The following is an 8334-nucleotide window of genomic DNA, read 5'->3' on the forward strand; positions in this document are numbered from 1 at the left end:
TAGGCTCGAAAGGTGTCGAATCATTCCGTACTCTTCCGAACATCGTCGCGACAATCTCGAAGTAACACGAGAGTTGTGAAACCAAAAGAAAATATCGGTGAGCTTATGTCATGGCGCGGCGTCCGTCGTCCGTCCGTCCGTCCGTCGTCCGTCCGTCCGTCCGTCAACATTTCCTTTAAATCGCTACTAGTCATAAAGTTCTGCATGGATTGTAACCAAATTTGGCCACAAACATTCTTGGGGGAGGGGAACAGAACTTGTATAAATTTTGGCTCTGTCCCCCCCGGGGCAACAGTCCTTGGGGGAGGGGAAACAGAACTTGTATAAATTTTTCCGCTGGTCCCCCAGGGGCAGGAGGGGCGGGGCCCAATAGGGGTAATAGAGGTAAATCCTTTAAATCACTACTTGTCCTAGAGTTCCGCATGGATTGTAACCAAAATTAGCCACAAACATCCTTGGGGGAAGGGGAACAGAACTTTGTATAAATTTTGGCTCTGACCCCCAGGGGCAGGAGGGGCGGGGGCCCAATAGGGGTAATAGAGGTAAATCCTTTAAATCGCTACTAGTCATAGAGTTCTACATGATTTGTAACCAAATTTTGGCCACAAACATCCTTGGGGGAAGGGGAACAGAAACTTGTATAAATTTTGACTCTGGTCCCCTGGGGGCAGGAGGGGCGGGGTCCAATATGGGAAATACAGGTAAAATCCTTTAAATCGCTACTAGTCATAGAGTTCTGAATGGAATGTTAACCAAATTTGGCCACAAACATCCTTGAGGTAAGGAGAACAGAACTTGTATATAACTTTTGGCTCTGGTCCTCCCGGGGGCAGGGAGGGGCGGGGCCCAATAGGGGAAATAGAGGTAAATCCTTTAATCGCTACTAGTCATAGAGTTCTGAATGGAATGTAACTAAATTTGGCCACAAACATCCTTGGGGGAAGGGGAACAGAACTTGTATAAACTTTGGCTCTGGTCCTCCGGGGGCAGGAGGGGCGGGGCCCAATAGGGGAAATAGAGGTAAATCCTTTAAATCGCTACTAGTCTTAGAGTTCTGAATGGAATGTAACCAAATTTGGCCACAAACATCCTTGAGGTAAGGAGAACAGAAACTTGTATAAACTTTGGCTCTGGTCCTCCGGGGGCAGGAGGGGCGGGGCCCAATAGGGGAACTATAGAGGTAAATCCTTTAAATCGCTACTAGTCATAGAGTTCTGAATGGAATGTAACTAAATTTGGCCACAAACATCCTTGGGGGAAGGGGAACAGAACTTGTTATAAAGTTTGGCTCTGACCCCCCGGGGGCAGGAGGGGCGGGGCCCAATAGGGGAAATAGAGGTAAATCCTTTAAAATCCTCTACTTGTCCTAGAGCTCTACATGAATTGTAACCAAATTTGGCCACAAACATCCTTTGGGGAAGGGGAACAGAACTTGTATAAATTTTTGCTCTAATCCCCCAGGGGCAGGAGGGGCGGGGCCCAATAGGGGTAAAAGAGGTAAATCCTTTAAATCGCTACTAGTCATAGAGTTTTGAATGGAATGTAACCAAATTTGGCCACAAACATCCTATGGGGAAATGGGAACAGAACTTGTATAAATTTTGGCTCTGGTCCCCTGGGGGCAGGAGGGGCGGGACCCAATAGGGGAAATAGAGGTAAATCCTTTAAATCGCTACTAGTCATAGACTTCTGAATGGAATGTAACCAAATTTGGCCACAAACATCCTTGGGGTAAGGGGAACAGAACTTTCATAAATTTTGGCTCTGGTCCCCCGGGGCAGGAGGAGGGCGGGGCCCAATAGGGAAATAGAGGTAAATCCTTTAAATCGCTACTAGTCATAGAGTTCTGAATGGAATGTAACTAAATTTGGCCACAAACATCCTTTTGGGGAAGGGGAACAGAACTTGTATAAATTTTGGCTCTGGTTCCCCGGAGGCAGGAGGGGCGGGGCCCAATAGGGGAAATAGAGGTAAATCCTTTCAAAATCGCTACTAGTCAAAGAGTTTTGAATGGAATGTAACCGAATTTGGCCACAAAAATCTTTGGGGAAGGGGGAACAGAACTTGTATGATTTTGACTCTGGCCCCTTAGGACAGGACGGGTGGGGCCCAATAGGGGAAATAGAGGTAAATCCTATAAATCACTTCTTGTCCTAGAGTTTTGCTTGGATTGTGACCAAAATTTGGCCATAAACATCCTTGGAGGAAGGGGAACAGAAACTTGTATACATTTTGGCTCTGGTCCCCCGGGGCAGAGGGGGCGGGGCCCAATAGGGGAAATAGAGGTAAATCCTTTAAATCGCTACTAGTCATAGAGTTCTGGAATGGAATGTAACTAAATTTGGCCACAAAACATCCTATGGGGAATGGGAACAGAACTTGTATAAATTTTGGCTCTGGTCCCCTGGGGGCAGGAGGGGCGGGGCCCAATAGGGGAAATAGAAGTAAATCCTTTAAATCGCTACTAGTCATAGAGTTTCTGAATGGAATGTGTAACCAAATTGGCCATAAACATCCTTGGGGTAAGGGGAACAGAACTTGTATAAATTTTGACTCTGGTCCCCTGGGGGCAGGATGGGGCGGGACCCAATAGGGGAAATAGAGGTAAATCCTTTAAATCGCTACTAGTCATAGACTTCTGAATGGAATGTAACCAAATTTGGCCACAAACATCCTTGGGGTAAGGGGAACAGAACTTGTATAAATTTTGGCTCTGGTCCCCCGGGGGCAGGAGGGGCGGGGCCCAATAGGGGAGAATAGAGGTAAATCCTTTAAATCGCTACTAGTCATAGAGTTCTGAATGGGAATGTAACTAAATTTGGCCACAAACATCCTTTGGGGAAGGGGAACAGAACTTGTTATAAATTTTGGCTCTGGTTCCCCGGAGGCAGGAGGGGCGGGGCCCAATAGGGGAAATAGAAGTAAATCCTTTAAATCGCTACTAGTCAAAGAGTTTTGAATGGAATGTAACCGAATTTGGCCACAAACATCCTTTGGGGAAGGGGAACAGAAACTTGTAATGAATTTTGACTCTGGCCCCCTTAGGGACAGGACGGGTGGGGCCCAATAGGGGAAATAGAGGTAAATCCTATAAATCACTTCTTGTCCTAGAGTTTTGCTTGGATTGTGGACCAAATTTGGCCATAAACATCCTTGGAGGAAAGGGGAACAGAACTTGTATAAATTTTGGCTCTTGGTGCCCCCCGGGGGCAGGAGGGGCGGGGCCCAATAGGGGGAAATAGAGGTAAATCCTTTAAATCGCTACTAGTCATAGAGTTCTGAATGGAATGTAACTAAATTTGGCCACAAACATCCTATGGGGAATGGAAACAGAACTTGTATAAATTTTGGCTCTGGTTCCCCTGGGGGCAGGAGGGGGGGGGGGCCCAATAGGGGAACATAGAAGTAAATCCTTTAAATCGCTACTAGTCATAGAGTTCTGAATGGAATGTAACCAAATTTGGCCATAAACATCCTTGGGGTAAGGGGAACAGAACTTGTATAAATTTTGACTCTGGTCCCCTGGGGGCAGGAGGGGCGGGACCCAATAGGGGAAATAGAGGTAAATCCTTTAAATCGCTACTAGTCATAGACTTCTGAATGGAATGTAACCAAATTTGGCCACAAACATCCTTGGGGTAAGGGGAACAGAACTTGTATAAATTTTGGCTCTGGTCCCCCGGGGGCAGGAGGGGCGGGGCCCAATAGGGGAAATAGAGGTAAATCCTTTAAATCGCTACATAGTTCATAAGAGTTCTGGAATGGAATGTAACTAAATTTGGCCACAAACATCCTTTGGGGAAGGGGAACAGAACTTGTATAAATTTTGGCTCTGGTTCCCCGGGGGCAGGGGAGGGGCGGGGCCCAATAGGGGAAATAGAGGTAAATCCTTTAAATCGCTACTAGTCAAAGAGTTTTGAATGGAATGTAACCGAATTTGGCCACAAACATCCTTTGGGGAACGGGGAACAGAACTTGTATGAATTTTGACTCTGGCCCCCTGAGGACAGGACGGGTGGGGCCCAATAGGGGAAATAGAGGTAAATCCTATAAATCACTTCTTGTCCTAGAGTTTTGCTTGGATTGTGACCAAATTTGGCCATAAACATCCTTGGAGGAAGGGGAACAGAACTTGTATAAATTTTGGCTCTCTGACCCCCTGGGGGCAGGAGGGGTGGGGCCCCAATAGGGGATTTAGAGGTTAATATTAAAATTCCTTCAGAAAAGAAACAATGAGCCTGTATTCAGAACATTACTTGGCATTACAAGCCAGGTGAGCGATACAGGCCCTCTGGGCCTCTTGTCATGAACAAAACATGCGGTCGATCTCAGCAGACTGGATCTAGTAGATCTACAAAGAAAATAATGCTCGCACATTACCATATTTGATAAACACCGGCAATGTGTGAATTGGATGTTTCAAATACTCATTCTGGGGACATATACCAGCATGATTAGCTCATATTAGCCAGAAGGAAAACGTAAATAAACACGTGTGTGTTTACGCTAGTTACCTGGCTCACCATGTGCAGATCGTGTCGAACGTCAGTCACGTGACAAGATTCGAAATCCGACAAAACCCGAAGTCACTGAACATGGGCGTGATTGAAGGCGCTTTATTCAAAACCAGTATTATATGATCCCTAGATTTCGGCCCTCTTATAGGCAAAGTTATGTGAGCTAAATCATCATGTTAAATGTCAATATTCCAATAACAAATGTTACAGTGACATATCGTTACAATGAAATTAGCATGCAATATAACTTTAGAGTTAAGGAATGGTCGTCAAACTAGGCCGAGACCTACGGAGGTAACAAACCAGAACAGTTCTACTATAGGCTTCTTTATGGAAAAGATGATCTTATCATGATGTCGGCTAAAGCAGTACCCTTAATAGGAACAAAAGGCTAACGAATTTTAAAAATCTGAATTGAACCTTAATAATTTCACACTATTTGTATGAATTGGACAAAGGAAGACAGATGCGTCGTCTGCCATCCATTTGTTTGTTTTGGAATACCTCGGAGAGTTAGGTTACACGAACGACAAACCCCTGCTAAACGCACGAGGGTCTCCACATGGGAGAACCATGATTTTTTAACATGTTCACCTGGCCCGAAGGGCCGGTGAGCTTATGTCATGGCGCGGCGTCCGTCGTCCGTCCCGTCCGTCCGTCCGTCCGTCCGTCCGTCAACATTTCCTTTAAATTGCTACTAGTCATTAGAGTTCTGGATGGATTGTAACCAAATTTGGCCACAAACATCCTTGGGGGAAGGGGAACAGAAATTGTATAAATTTTGGCTCTGACCCCCTGGGCAGGAGGGGCGGGGCCCAATAGGGGAAATAGAGGTAAATCCTATAAATCGCTACTTGTCCTAGAGTTCTGCATGGATTGTAACCAAATTTGGCAAGAAACATCCTTAGGGGAAGGGGAACAGAAGTTGTATAAATTTTGGCTCTGACCCCCTGGGGGCAGGAGGGGCGGGGCCAAATAGGGGAAATAGAGGTAAAATCCTATAAATCGCTACTTGTTCTAGAGTTCTGCATGGATTGTAACCAAATTTGGCCAGAAACATCCTTAGGGGAAGGGGAACAGAACTTGTATAAATTTTTGGCTCTGACCCCCGGGGGCAGGAGGGGCGGGGCCCAATAGGGGAAATAGAGGTAATCCTATAAATCGCTACTTGTCCCTAGAGTTCTGCATGGATTGTAACCAAATTTGGCCACAAACATCCTTGGGGAGGGGGAACAGAACTTGTATAAATTTTGGCTCTGACCCCAAAAGGGGGCAGGAGGGGCGGGGCCCAATAGGGGAAATAGAGGTTAAATCCTATAAATCGCTACTTGTCCTAGAGTTCTGCATGGATTGTAACCAAATTTGGCCAGCAAACATCCTTGGGGAAGGGAAACAGAACTTGTATAAATTTTGGCTTCTCACCCCTGGGGGCAGGAGGGGCGGGCGTCAATAGGGGAAATGGAGGTAAATCCCTATAAATCTCGCTACTTCGTTCTACGAGTCTTCTGCAATGGATTGTAACCATATTTTGGCAAGAAACAATCCTATGGGGGAATGGAAACAGAAACTTGTTATACATTTTGGGCATCCGACCACCGAAGGGGGCAGGAGGGGGCGTGGCGGCCCAATAGGTGAAATAGAGGGTAATCCTATAAATCGGTACTTGTCCTAAGGTTCTGCTTGGATTACAAACCTTTTTGGCCAAAAACATCCTTGGGGGAGGGGAACAGAAAGCTTGTATTAAATTTTGGCTCTGACCCCCGAGGGGCAGAACGTGGGGCGGGGCCCAATATGGAGACTATTTAAAGGTAAATTCATATTAAATACCGCTACTAGTCATAGCGTTCATGCATGGATTTGTAACCAAATTTGGCCAGAAACATCCTTGGGGGAAGGGAAACAGAACTGGTATAAATTTTGGCTCTGACCCCCGGGGGCAGGAGGGGCGGGGCCCCCAATAGGGGGAAATAGAGGTAAATCCTATAAATCGCTACTTGTCCTAGAGTTCTGCATGGATTGTAACCAAATTTGTCCAGAAACATCCTTGGGGGGAAGGGGAACAGAACCTGTATAAATTTTGGCTATGACCCCCCGGGGGCAGGAGGGGCGGGGCCCAATAGGGGAAATAGAGGTAAATCCTATAAATCGCTACTTGTCCTAGAGTTCTGCATGGATTGTACCACCCAAATTTGGCCAGAAACATCCTTGGGGGAAGGGGAACAGAACTTGTATAAATTTTGGCTCTCACCCCCTGGGGGCAGGAGGGGCGGGGTCCAATAGGGAAATGGAGGTAAATCCTACAAATCGCTACTTGTTCTAGAGTTCTGCATGGATTGTACCACCCAAATTTGGCCAGAAATATCCTTGGGGTTAACAGAATTTGTTTTAATTTTGGCTTTGACCCCCTGGAGCAGAAAAAGTGGGGCCCAATACGGGAATTAGAGGTTAATATTCAAATTCCTTCAGAAAATAAACAATGAACTTGTATTCAGAAAACATTACTTGGCATTACAAACCAGGTGAGCGATACAGGCCCTCTGGGCCTCATGATTTTTTAACATGACGTTCAGAGGGATACACGATGGTTTTTTGCAACCTTACACGTGACATCTCTCGACTGAGTCTGGTGTTCAGCTAGATGGTTTCAGCGAGGAACTCAAACGTGGTTTGGTGGTAGCGGTAGTATATTTCATTGTGATAGCACTATACATTTTATTGGTTGGAAAGATAACATCTTGTTATAACAAGATAACATATCTCGTTAGAACGAGATAAAAAAAACCTGCATGACACGTATAGGCTGCCGTCATTTTGTCTAACCACCTTAGGCAAGTGATATAATACATAGCGTGTTTATGTGTTGATTGTATCTAATGGTTCGGTGTAACTTCTAATAATGCTGATCCCATTTACATTTAGAACCGATTCAGTCGTGCAGTTATAGGAATATGGGTTTAACTTTTACATGAACCAAGATTTTCGCCAACATCTTACACAATAGACCTATATTTATTCTCTCATATATACGGGTGTAACACTGATTTATCCGATGTCGGCTGAGGCTACCGGGCCATGTAATACAACCTCGTGACCTCACCAGAATTCCTATTTTCTCCGTAAAATGTAAACATTATTTTCAGAACTTATGTTGATATTACTATAAAGAACACAAACAAGATTCATGTATGGATAATTGACTGGCAGTCTAGGATTTCTTCGAACTTCAAAATTCAAAATGGCGGGATACATGTATCATCATTGTACAATTGTTATAAAAACATCAAGAAAAGAAAAAAAAAAAACATTTTTTTCATAGGCGGATATATGAAGGAAAAGGTTATTCTACTTCTAGGATAAAAAATTGATGTTGTGCAACATTTTGTGACACTCGGATAGATAATCCTTATCATTCATAGTATATTCATCCATAAAAAAAAAAACAACAAAAAAAAAAAAAAAAAAAAAAAAAAAAAAAAAAAAAAACAACAACAACAACAAAAAAACGCCTAACAAACCAATCATTTATTATTTACTTATTTAAACATTGACATCACCAACGAAACTGCCTTGAACCAACTGGAAAATGATGTCCCACTATAACCCCTCATAATAAATATAAACTGTTTTCTAATCACGTTGTGCAATCCATGATAATCACAGTGACAGACTGGGCATATATAGTCGAATCTTTCATCTTTCACAGATAATAACAAAAACAAAAAACCGCGAAATGATATAATTGATCAAAACTCATTTCATTTTTGTCTTTACACTTGCCTTGATGTGCAAGAGAAAACGTCCTATCTTTTATACATGT

This window comes from Argopecten irradians, chromosome 15 (assembly GCF_041381155.1).
Source record: "Argopecten irradians isolate NY chromosome 15, Ai_NY, whole genome shotgun sequence".
In the NCBI taxonomy this organism is placed as follows: domain Eukaryota; kingdom Metazoa; phylum Mollusca; class Bivalvia; order Pectinida; family Pectinidae; genus Argopecten; species Argopecten irradians.